General features: G+C 46.3%; 1 protein-coding gene across 2 annotated transcripts in view; it reads left to right on the plus strand.

Moving 5' to 3' along the window:
- The first annotated feature begins 627 nt into the window (after window positions 1-627).
- Window positions 628-12,453, plus strand: part of map4l (microtubule associated protein 4 like) — a 108,114-nt gene continuing 96,288 nt past the window's right edge. For both annotated transcript variants that reach the window (XM_056421154.1, XM_056421155.1), the window contains exon 1: window positions 628-708. The gene's annotated coding sequence lies outside the window, so the exon portion shown is untranslated. The remainder of the gene's footprint in view (window positions 709-12,453) is intronic.

Here is a 12,453-nt window from a genome sequence, read left to right on the forward strand (position 1 = left end):
ATAAACATGGTTCACACTCAGCCTGCATAAACAGGGCCAGAGTGCATTCATGTAAGGTCTCTAGTAAAGAACGTGTGTTTGTTTACCGATGCCCTAATATGACACAGGCTTCTTTAATTAAAATATGACAATAAAACTATTATTAGTTTGAGTAGAGAGTGTTTTACAAAGCCGTTGGTGTCTAGACAGGTGGTGTCAGCCTGAGAACTGAACTCTACTTACTGCACCTTTCTACTTATTTGTTCCGTTAGTTTTTACTCGGGTAGCACATTTGTGTTTTTAAAAATATATAGCTGTTTTTAAAAATGTTCATAGATATTATATGCAGTCTGTTTACCCTCTGAACATCAGAAGTCTAATTTGGAAATGCTATGTCATTCTTGTATGTACTGCGATACACTGTGTGCATTTGTTTCTTACAAACCGAGTGAATGTCTCCCCTTTCCGGCGGCTCGTGAAGGCAGCAGCAGCATCCCCCGGTGCCTGCAGATTCCCATCTAAAGGATTTATTTTCTCCTCTTTCGCTCCGGGCTACTGATTGGCTGAGCAGCCTGGGAAGAGGGCGAGGCTTGCATCAGAGTCCCGGCACCAGTCTGCTCTGCAAGCAGCGAAAGGTGGACAGATTTTCACCTTCACGCGCTCTACCTGTCACACACACGCGCGCGCGCACGCACGCATACACAGATACGAACGGGACTCATCTAAGCGGTGAGTAAAGTGCCTTATTTTAGCTTTTGTGTCGGATTTTTTGACGTGTCATTCGGCGTTTTCTTGTCGCTCATCTCGCCTGCTCCGTCCTCGCGCTGCGCCATCCTCGTCTCGCGCGTTACTGGCGGTTTTCTATGTAGGTCTCGCGCTGCTGCTGCTGCGGCACGGCTGGTGGGCCTATTTATCTTATTGTATGGCGGACGGGACACCTCACTGGTGTGCGGTGTTTCCAGTCGCAACGGCGGAGGACAGTGGGCGTGTGAGGAGGTGTGTGTGTGTGTGTGTGTGGGGGGGGTCTCTCATGCGGAGCTCCGTGGGTTCTGGTCTCTTTGTTGTGGTGGTGCCGCAGTCGGGGATGGTACAGCCCTCCTGCAGAAACACCACCAGGCTAAAGTGATCCAAAGATGTTCCTGTGATATCCCTCCGCGAGCTCGTCGTCCTCACCAATTCGCGTCAATCAGTGCATCGCAGCGCCTCTTGCATCCAATGCTATTGTCGTCTTTGCCTCTTTAACCTTAATAGTGCAAGATGGGACAACACTACCCTATAGACTATGCGTCCCAGTGCTATTGGTGCTCCATCACCTCCACCACAGGAGTGTAGTTTACTCAGAGGCAGCAGGTGCAGTCAGGGCCTTCTTGTTATATAAAGGCCTTCTCTTTCTCTCCCCCCCCCCCCCCCCCACACACACACCACCACCCCTGATGTTACACAGCCTTGCACCAGTTCATGGAAGAGTCTGGGACGTTGTACTGGGAGCAAGCCATTATACAACCCCCCACACTCACACAATACACACATACACACGCTCTACACAACTACAGACACACACACTGCATCCTCTGTCTCTTTGTGGATTAGCACACATTATTCCATCGATGTGTCTTTCTCTCTCCGGCCGCTTCTGTTTCTTGCTCTTTTTTCTTGTCGGTTTCACATAAAACTCGACGGGTCGTACATTTTGAGTAAAGTTGTTAATAGACGGACTGCCACGCTGTCGGTCTGGGGACATCTTGATTCCCCCCCCACCCATTCCCTTAAAGTAGAACTGGCCCTCGAGTCGCAGTGTCACGTTGTGACGCTACGACTCGGGACGCGCCGGTATCGATATCGGGGCCAATACCGAATAAACAGCTGGCTGGGGTGTCGATCTATTTCATCCAGTTCTATTTTTTTATACATACTAATATTTGAATCCCTGTTTATATTTTAGTATTTAAAAAGCACTTGAATTGTTTTTCCTGCTCATTGTGATGATTGCTTTTGACCAAGTGTGTACGATTTATTATATTCAATAATGAATATAAATTGGGTACTTTGTCCGTATCTTTTATGATTTTTTTAAACAAAAAGCTCACAAAGCAGTGTTTCGGTCACCCTCATAGATACCCAAAGCCCAGGTATTGGTTTCCAGACTGAACACGTCTGGATCTCTATGTCTAAATCTCTATTTACTTAAAAAGCAACGTGAAGTTTAAACCCAAGAAACATGGCTGCGCCTCTCATCTCACTCAGTGATTTCATCTAGACATGAATGGTATCTTTGGAAAGTTCAGAATTTGCGGATCAGGAGGACGGTGCTTGGTGCGGATGGATCCGCTGGCGTCTCCTGCTGGGGGTCGAACAGGTCAGATTTTGTAAAGACGACTCCTAATCGGAACGCCGTTTGGAAATCAAATTTACGATTGCACATATTTAACAGAACTAGCTTCCAAGATAACTAAACTCTAACATTTAAATTAAAAACAGAAAAAAACACTACGAAACTACAGAGTTAGGTTCAGGCAACAATCCTACTTGGTTAGGTTTGTTTAAAAACAGTCATCATGGCTTAAAATGACAATGGAATTTAAGTGAAATAAAACAAAAATGCAAAAAAAGTAATTTGTTCACATGGGACAGAAACAGCAGCCTCCTGGGTGAAATATTCTTTATATTTATTCATAACTCATGTTGCTATACATTGTTATGGCAGCAGGTAGTGGAACCGGTTATCGGTTCATAGCCCCAGCTGGTCCCACCACATGTCCAAGTGTTTTCGGGTATATTTGTGACAGATCAGTGTGGACAGACTAGTCAGATAGACAGGCTAGTCAGAAAGACAGACAGGCTAGTCAGACAGACAGGCAGACTAGTTAGAAAGACAAGCTAGTCAGAAAGATAGACATGGTAGTCAGAAAGATAGACATGCTAGTCAGAAAGATAGACAGACTAGTCAGAAAGACAGACAGGCTAGTCAGACAGACAGGCAGACTAGTTAGAAAGACAAGCTAGTCAGAAAGATAGACAGGCTAGTCAGAAAGATAGACATACTAGTCATAAAGATAGACAGGCTAGTCAGACAGACAGGCAGGCTAGTCAGAAAGATAGACATACTAGTCATAAAGATAGACAGGCTAGTCAGAAAGATAGACAGGCTAGTCAGACAGACAGGCAGGCTAGTTAGAAAGACAAGCTAGTCAGAAAGATAGACATAGCCTACTAGTCAGAAAGACAGACAGGCTAGTCATAAAGATAGACAGGCTAGTCAGAAAGACAGACAGGCTAGTCAGAAAGACAGACAGGCTAGTCATAAAGACAGACAGGCTAGTCATAAAGACAGACAGGCTAGTCATAAAGATAGACAGGCTAGTCATAAAGACAGACAGGCTAGTCATAAAGACAGACAGGCTAGTCAGAAAGATAGACAGGCTAGGCATAAAGACAGACAGGCTAGTCAGAAAGATAGACAGGCTAGTCATAAAGATAGACAGGCTAGTCAGAAAGACAGACAGGCTAGTCAGAAAGATAGACAGGCTAGTCATAAAGATAGACAGGCTAGTCATAAAGATAGACAGGCTAGTCATAAAGATAGACAGGCTAGTCATAAAGACAGACAGGCTAGTCAGAAAGATAGACAGGCTAGTCATAAAGACAGACAGGCTAGTCATAAAGACAGACAGGCTAGTCAGAAAGATAGACAGGCTAGTCATAAAGACAGACAGGCTAGGCATAAAGACAGACAGGCTAGTCATAAAGATAGACAGGCTAGTCATAAAGACAGACAGGCTAGTCATAAAGACAGACAGGCTAGTCATAAAGACAGACAGGCTAGTCATAAAGACAGACAGGCTAGTCAGAAAGATAGACAGGCTAGTCATAAAGACAGACAGGCTAGGCATAAAGACAGACAGGCTAGTCATAAAGACAGACAGGCTAGTCAGACAGACAGACAGGCTAGTCAGAAAGACAGACAGGCTAGGCATAAAGACAGACAGGCTAGTCAGAAAGACAGACAGGCTGTTGAGTCAGAAAAGCAGACAGACATGCTGTCTATTCAGAAGGACAGACCGAATGACAGCCAAGAATAAACAGAAAAGACAAACGGAGGCAGGAAGATGGAAAGAGAGCAGCATTGCCAGCAGAATGATGTGGTCATGAATGAACTTGGGAACAAAGAATTGACATAAGTCCGTCTGCAGGTTCAGGTGTGCAGAGGGACTCGCAGCATGCAGAGGACGGCCCACATCGCATCAGCCACACAGAGAGAGGCAACAGGGAACTAGATGCTTTAAAACCATTACAATGAGAAAGAAGGAATACAAATAAATGCTGGCTGCATAAATCAAAATGTTAGCCGTGCTGTAATTGATTACGTTTTTGCGATGACACCCGGTGTGGGGCTGTGCTCGGGATCGGATCAGCACAAAGGACAAAAAGGGAGCAAGTCTAACCTTGAGAGATCACGTTTCCAACAATACAAATAGCCAAACAATGACAATCCATATGAGCAGATCCCTTTGATGTTTGATGAAAGCAGCTGGTATCCAGACATCACCCTCCCAACATGTTCATTCAATAAACCATCATCTATTCTAAATGTTATCTCTTGACTTTCTATATCGCTTTCTTTATTCATGGAGTCACAACTGTAATGCTCGTAGAATAATACAAAAAATAAAAGATTGTATTTTTATTGATAAAAACAAATCTTGTTTTATTATAATCTGAGTTATTGGCCACGGTTTATTATTAATCTTTAATATCTATTCATGTTGTTGTGATTTTTTTTTACAAGATTAAAAGATTACATGTGAAAAAAATCAGCGTTACATTTTACCTGCGCCGTATCGTATTTTCCGCAGAACCTGAACGCATCATGATGCAACTGAACGGAAGCTTCGCCCACTGGCTTAGCGGTGCTGCTAACATTAACTAGCTCTCCTCTTGTCGCACAGATTGGTTGTTTACAATGTAACGTGGTCAGAGGTTAGAAAAACATTCATGACGTCCTGATCACATAATTGACTGAATATTGACGGATAGCGATCGGCAGTGACATTTTATTTCAAGCAGTGCAAACGATGGCAACAGCGCTGACATAACAGTATTTTCTGGCATCAGTTCATCATCAGTACAGAGCGGCGGCCATCGGCTTAGCCACTAAAAAGCTCTGTCGACAAAGAACGGAGAAGCCCGGGTTCATTTTCTGCTGAGAAATATCAATATTATATTGATGTTGTCTCAGATTCTGGATATCATGATATAGGTGTTGTTGTCCTTTCTTGGTATTCAAGGCTGCATCACAGTACAATTATAACATTTTTTGAATTGAAAAGACAATTCTAGCTGAACTATTGTTAGCATTTACCCACTTCGTCATTACAGCCACATTTACTGATGGTTATTTATTTAAAATGGCTTTTTGTAAACATTGAGTAAAAGCGCGAATGGCCAACCCGACAGTATCGTTGCTCAATACTCCACGACATCTTTACATGGCAAATCACTGTTAACTGCTCTATTGACGCTCTGAGTGTCGTATAGTGTTCCCAGCACCCGGCCCGGTACCGCTCCGTGGGTCCCTTGCTACGCTTTGATTTATTATCAAAGGCGGAAATATGTTTTATTTTGAAAAAGTGACTAGTGATGGGAAAAAAAACCCAAAACTGTTCATCACGTGCATGTCAGCGAATATGTTCTCAATAGGGATGCACCGATCTGATCGGCGCCGATCCATATCGGCCGATATTCCCATTATCGGTTTTGATCGGCGTTCTCAAAATGGCCGATCAAACTTGGCCGATCAGATGACGTAACATCTGCGAGAACGATCAGAGACGTTTCAATCGCAGCGAACCGCAACGGAGACAATGCGCCCGGCGAGGGCCGACAGAGGTCAGAGGTCCACGAGGGGATCCTCACGCAGCGAGCGGCGTCCCCCGAGTTGAATCACTGCGGTCAACTCAGCCGACTCTCACATGTCTGCCCCTATAGACTGATGTTCACGGTAAACGCATTAGATCGGGAGAGTGCGAGGGTTTTGATAAAGTTAGCGGAAGGATTTACGTGACACAACATCCGGTTTTGAAAAGTTCGCGGAAAGAACCACGTGAAACAACATCCGTTTTTCAAAATAAGATGTAGACAAATCATACACTAACATATAAAAGTAAACAATGAACTGATTTTGTATCTTTATAGATCGTTTCTGAGATTTAGCTTAAATTATGCTAACATTAAAACATGTTTACTGTACCAAGGAAGAGTTTATAAAAATAAGTCAGACTTTTGTATGTTAAAAAATGTCCTGTAAATGGATTTCCCCAAGAGTTCCAGGAAATGAATAATGCAGATGTGTTCCATACATATCTGAAATCCCCTACACTGGCAATCAATCAATTTTAATGTATCAATTAGGAAATGTTTCAAAGTAAAAGTCCTAAATGTTTAAAGAAATCGGTAATTTCTTTAATGTTTGAGGTGCTTTATATATGTATTTCCTCATAGTCCTAGGCAATAATGCTACACAATAAATAGAATGCTTCAATCGACACCGTGATCGGTATTATCGGATCGGCAGGTACTGATTTCAGTGATCGGTGATCGGCACCAAAAAACCTGATCGGTGCATCTCTAGTTCTCAAAAGTATGTTTCAAGTCGGCTACAGCCGAACCCTCGTTCTGTTTTGATCAATAGTAATCGAGTTGATAAGCGTGTCTTCTTGTCTGATCAATACGCAACTGTGAGGTGTGAGGTGCGCGAATGGATAGAGAGACACAGACCGTGCGCGTGCAGCACGCCAACAATTTTTTTTGGGAGCACCGAAGACCCATTTTGACCCAGGAAAAACCCTGATCTGTTCACGGCACCCGCGAAATTAAGCCGGGAGTGACGTACGCAAATCTGCTTGCGATACCCGCGAAACTTAAACTGACAAAATGAATGCACTTCTTGCCCTCTTTTTGTCCCTTGTTTACCCCTTTCTCCACCCCATGTGGAATTTACGGTCCACCCCTTTTACGGTCTGTCGGTCCGTGGTCTACCGCTTGTGCTACCGTAGCCATCTCGTCCGCCATTGTTTTAGAAATAAAATGAAAAGCTGGCGAAAGGGCTCCTCCTCTTCCGCTACGTAGCCAAGATGGCGGCCATTTAGGGCGAGTAGTGTCCATCGCTTTACACGACATTTTTTGCCCGTTTGCAGTGCGCCATCCGGGTACTTTCAGTGCACTGAATTCTGCTGGTTTTATCAGTGTGGCGCCATAAGCACTGAAAGTCAGTGCTCGAAGTGCTCAAGTGTCCGGTAGTAGACACAGCCCCAGACATCCCTGCCCCAAAACCTCACATCGGATCAGGAAAAACTCCCAAATAACCCTTCAGAGGGAAAAAAGTGAAGAAACCTGCAGGAGAGCAACAGAGGAGGATCCCTCTCCAGGATGGACAGAACAATAGATGTCATGTGACCAGAAGGACAGATTTAGAGTTAAAATACATTCAATGAATGTGACAGTGTATGAATAGTTCATAGTAGGCATATTCCACGATGGAGACCTCCACGATCCATCAGGCAGATGGCGGTAGAGAGGAGGAGTGGGCGGAGTCTCAACAGTGGGCGGAGTCTCAAGATGCCGCTGGCCTCCCGCTGTGCCGACTAGAATACGGCTTCAGTCCGTCGCAAGATGTTCGGTACACTTAATGGGCAGGAGTGGTGTGTATCTATTATTGATGACCATGGTGGATCATTATAAGCTATGGGCTATCTGTTAGAAGCCTTTTTTATTGCCACAGTGGGACTCACGGGATGAAATCCGTACCAACGTTTAACAAATGAAGGCAGCTTTCAAGTGCTCTGACGGGGCATCGACCAGGTGACTTAGAAAGGACGCTTTCTGTCTACCGGGCCCTCGGTGTGTTTGTAGACAGAGCTCCTGTTGAAAGGAAACTCCAACTTGCTCTCCTGCTTTTGGTGGTGGTTGCCATGGGGATCTGGCCTGTGTAGAAGTGAATCACCTTTTGTGAAATTTGTAAATGAAAAGGCCGCTCACGAAGTTCACTCACTGCCACGCTGGTCTTTCTGGACGAGGCAGAGCGTGGTGGGAAGCTCTGCACCGACTCAGCCCAAAGGACAAAGCTGTTTCTGGAATGGGGTTTGAATAAACACATTACGCTCAAGTACTCTTGGGACTTGAGCACTTGATGTTAACTTATTCTTATTATGTGGCTCCTTCATTTGATAAGAAAATCGACGCAATAAAAAGCGCAGCAATGTCTTGTTACTCATCGGCCGTTATGTACAGTAAATCGTCCAGTTAGTCTGTCTGGATCATTTTCATATGTGACTTCTAGAACAGACGGTTCTGTAAACCCGGTATGACTGGAAGGAGTGAGGTAAATAGTCGCCTTTTGTTAGTGGTGTGCAAGTTCTGTTTGGAAGCGCTTAAACCGAAAGATACTTCAACAAATGCATCGCGGTACCATTGAGACTTCAAAGGTATCCCCGACTACGCTGTAGAGGCGGCGAGCCCATCCAACGGGGAGTTCACAGGAAACGACAAAAGGTCGTCCTCTCCCGCTGAGGGAACGGGCCGAGACTCCGATCCGACCTGACATCATGTGGTACAGCGGAGCCGGGGAGGACGGGATGTCATCCTCCCCTTCCAGCCAGCCTCCTCCATCCAGCCTCCATGCAGCCTCCATCCAGCCTACATCTAGCCTCCATCCAGCCTCCATGCAGCCTCCATCCAGCCTACATCTAGCCTCCATCTAGCCTCCATCCAGCCTCCATCTAGCCTCCATCCAGCCTCCATGCAGCCTCCATCCAGCCTACATCTAGCCTCCATCTAGCCTCCATCCAGCCTCCATCTAGCCTCCATCCAGCCTCCATCCAGCCTACATCTAGCCTCCATCCAGCCTCCATGCAGCCTCCATCCAGCCTACATCTAGCCTCCATCTAGCCTCCATCCAGCCTCCATGCAGCCTCCATCCAGCCTACATCTAGCCTCCATCTAGCCTCCATCCAGCCTCCATCTAGCCTCCATCCAGCTTCCATCCAGCCTGCATCTAGCCTCCATCTAGCCTCCATCTAGCCTCCATCCAGCTTCCATCCAGCCTGCATCTAGCCTCCATCCAGCCTCCATCTAACCTCCACCCAGCCTCCATCCAGCCACCATGCAGCCTCCATCTAGCCTCCATCCAGCCTCCATCTAGCCTCCACCCAGCCTCCATCCAGCCTGCATCTAGCCTCCATCCAGCCTCCATCTAGCCTCCATCCAGCCTCCATCTAGCCTCCCTCTAGCCTCCATGCAGCCTCCATCTAGGCTCCATCCAGCCTCCCTCTAGCCTCCATGCAGCCTCCATCTAGGCTCCATCCAGCCTCCATGCAGCCTCCATCTAGCCTCCATCCAGCCTCCGTCAGTGCGTGTTTGTGATATGAAACAAGCTGATAGCAGTCGCTGAGATCCAGATCAGGTCTGACATCAGACAGTAGAGGACGGGAGGATGAGTACAAAATGGCCCTCAGCTGCCTTCAATGCATTAAACCATCGGACAGTCGCAAGGCTCACGACTTAGGGTTTGGGTTTTGGGGTTGGCATCGCAGTCGATCCTGTTACTCTTCTTTTGTGTTTGAAAGATTCTTTTGGGGGCATTTTACACCTTTTTGTTTTGACAGGAAACAGGAAACGTGGGGAGAGATAGTCCAGCCGTCTTCTGTCTTTTCTTGTGTACATTTTAGCTAACTATTCTGTTCAGACAATGTGGATAAACCATTTTTACTTCTCAAGATTCAAGATTCAAGATGTTTTATTTGTCACATACACACACAGGGTGTGCAGTGAAATGAAAGTGGCAATGCTCAGCAGGAATGTGCAAGGGCAACAAGTACACACTATTTACAATAAAAAACAACACAATATTTACAGTAAGTGTGTGTGTGTGTGTGTGTGTGTGTGCCTAAGAGGGGCAGTTGTGTGGGTCTATGTGGGGTCCTGGTGAGGTCGGAGTTCACAGTCCTGATGGCCTGAGGAAAGAAACTCCGTCTCAGTCTCTCTGTTCTTGCAGCGTGACTACGGAGGCGCCTGCCTGACCGCAGCAGCTGAAACAGTCTGTTGTTGGGGTGGTGAGGATCCTTCATGATCCTGCCGGCTCTGGTTCTGCACCTCCTGGTGTACAAGTCCTGCAGGGTGGGGAGTGTAGTTCCAATAGTGCGTTCAGCCGAACGCACTACTCTCTGCAGAGCCTTCCTGTCCTGAGCGGAGCAGTTGCCAAACCAGGCTGTGATGCTTCCTGTCAGGACGCCTCTACAGCTCCAGAGTAGAAGGACTGAAGGATCCTCTGGGAAACTTTAAATTTCCTCAGCTGCCTGAGGTGGTAGAGGCGCTGCCTTGCCTTTCTCACCAGAGTGTCTGTGTTTGTTGACCATGTCAGATCCTCGGTGATGTGGACTCCCAGGTATTTATACCCGCTCACCCTCTCCACAGTAGTCCCGTTAATCCCCAGTGGTGAGTACGTCCTCTGTTGTTGTGCCCTCCTAAAGTCCACAATCAGCTCCTTAGTTTTGGTGACATTCATGATGAGGCTGTTGTCCTGGCACCAGAGTGACAGATCAGCAACTTCCTCCAGGTAGGCCTTCTCGTCGTTGTCGGAGATCAGGCCCACCACCACTGTGTCATCCGCAAACTTGATGATGGTGTTCGAGCTGAACCTGGCCACACAGTCATGTGTGTACAGGGAGTACAGTAGGGGGCTGAGGACGCAACCCTGGGGGGATCCTGTGTTCAGGGTGAGGGATTTGGAGGTGTGTCTGCCCACCCTGACCACCTGTGGCCTGGCGGTCAGGAAGTCCAGGATCCAAGCACACAGGGGGGTGTTCAGTCCCAGCTCAATCAGCTTGCCGGCCAGTCTGGAGGGGACTATGGTGTTGAAAGCTGAACTATAATCAATGAACAGCAGTCTCACATAGCCCCCCTTCTGGCTGTCCAGATGAGAGAGTGTCTCATATGTTTTATTCTGCCGTGGACACTTCGAGTGAATAGTTTTAGTGAAATACTGACAGCTACCAGCACCGGAACAAGTTGAAACCCACTGGGAAGAGTGGTTTCAGACTTTGCTATCGTCGGCGTTAGAGTGTTTATGTAAAGGTTACAGGTACTGGAACCCAAAAGCACGACAAACACAGGAATGCAGGAGGAGGCGGTTTACTGTGTGTTTCAGGCAGGGTCAAAACCAGGTAGTCAGTCCAACAGGGCAACAAATCCAAAAAAAGGGGGCAGGCAAAACCTTGAGTCGGGTTAACAGGCAAACACGGTCATAACAGGCAGGTCAGGAAGAAACTCTAATAACGCTGGAAGGTTTGGCGGTGACACACAAGACAATCTGGCAGAGGACAAGTGGAAGTGAGGGAGCTAAATAGTGAGGGACTAACGAGGGGATGGGCTGCAGGTGAGAAGGGCGTGAGGACCAGGTGAAGGGAATGAGGGACAATCAGGTGAGGATGACAGGATCTGGAATGACAGGAGAGTTAATTAAACGTGTAAGCAGGATGAATTTTAACTAGGAAGGTGGGGAATTCGTGACAGTTTATTTTCCGTGCTTTGTCTCGAAGTGGCGCTCCACATTGCCGCTTTCAACAACCACCACGCGTTTGAAACACATGGAAAATGATGAAGTCCAAGCATGATTGTTTAAAAAAAACAGTTTTTTTAATGTCGGCTTTTCCCTCTCTTTAGAGAACGCCGTGTTAAGAATGTATTTGATCTGATTGACGTTATTCTCTCACTTCCGTCTCTCCTCTCCGTGAGCTCGTATCTCACTCCCGGGTCGCAGATTTGATTGGCTAAGGAGCCTCAGTTCCTTGGCCAGCTAAACCAGTCCCAATGTAATACTTCTCAATGATTTATTCCTCGTTGACCGCTGGTCTCCACTGTTAAATTCATTGCTTTCCTGGGAAGTTTAGCAAAACCATTACAAGCACATCACTAGCACATTTCTACAACTAACCAACAATATATATCATATTTAAAGCAAAATAAACGAGGTTTCAATGTAATATGTGTATTTGGGTTTTATTGTTATGTGGGTTCCAGGACTAGGGAAAGTCTTCTGGTGTCAGTCCAGCATTCACGTGCACAGACATGTTGGGGGGCAGGTGCTCAAACACAAAAAAGGGCACCCATCGCCAAGATGATTTATCTATTGATCACTGTCACTTGAAGTTAGCAAGTAATTTGTTGCTAGGCAACACCTGAAACACATTGTGTCGTGAGACATGAGAGCTGAACACAATGACATGTTTTCTATTAACAATTACAATTTATTTTCATTTACAAAATGATAGGAGCGAAAAATGACGTATAATAAACGTGCGAGGAGGAGGAGGAGGAGGAGGAGGAGGAGCTCGGGGCAAAATTCTCACAAGAACTCAAATAAATGCCCCGTCAGATATCAAAACACATTTGGGGGGAATTGATGACAGAGAGAGGTATTTT

This window comes from Pseudoliparis swirei, chromosome 8 (genome assembly GCF_029220125.1).
Source record: "Pseudoliparis swirei isolate HS2019 ecotype Mariana Trench chromosome 8, NWPU_hadal_v1, whole genome shotgun sequence".
Classification (NCBI taxonomy): Eukaryota; Metazoa; Chordata; class Actinopteri; order Perciformes; family Liparidae; genus Pseudoliparis; species Pseudoliparis swirei.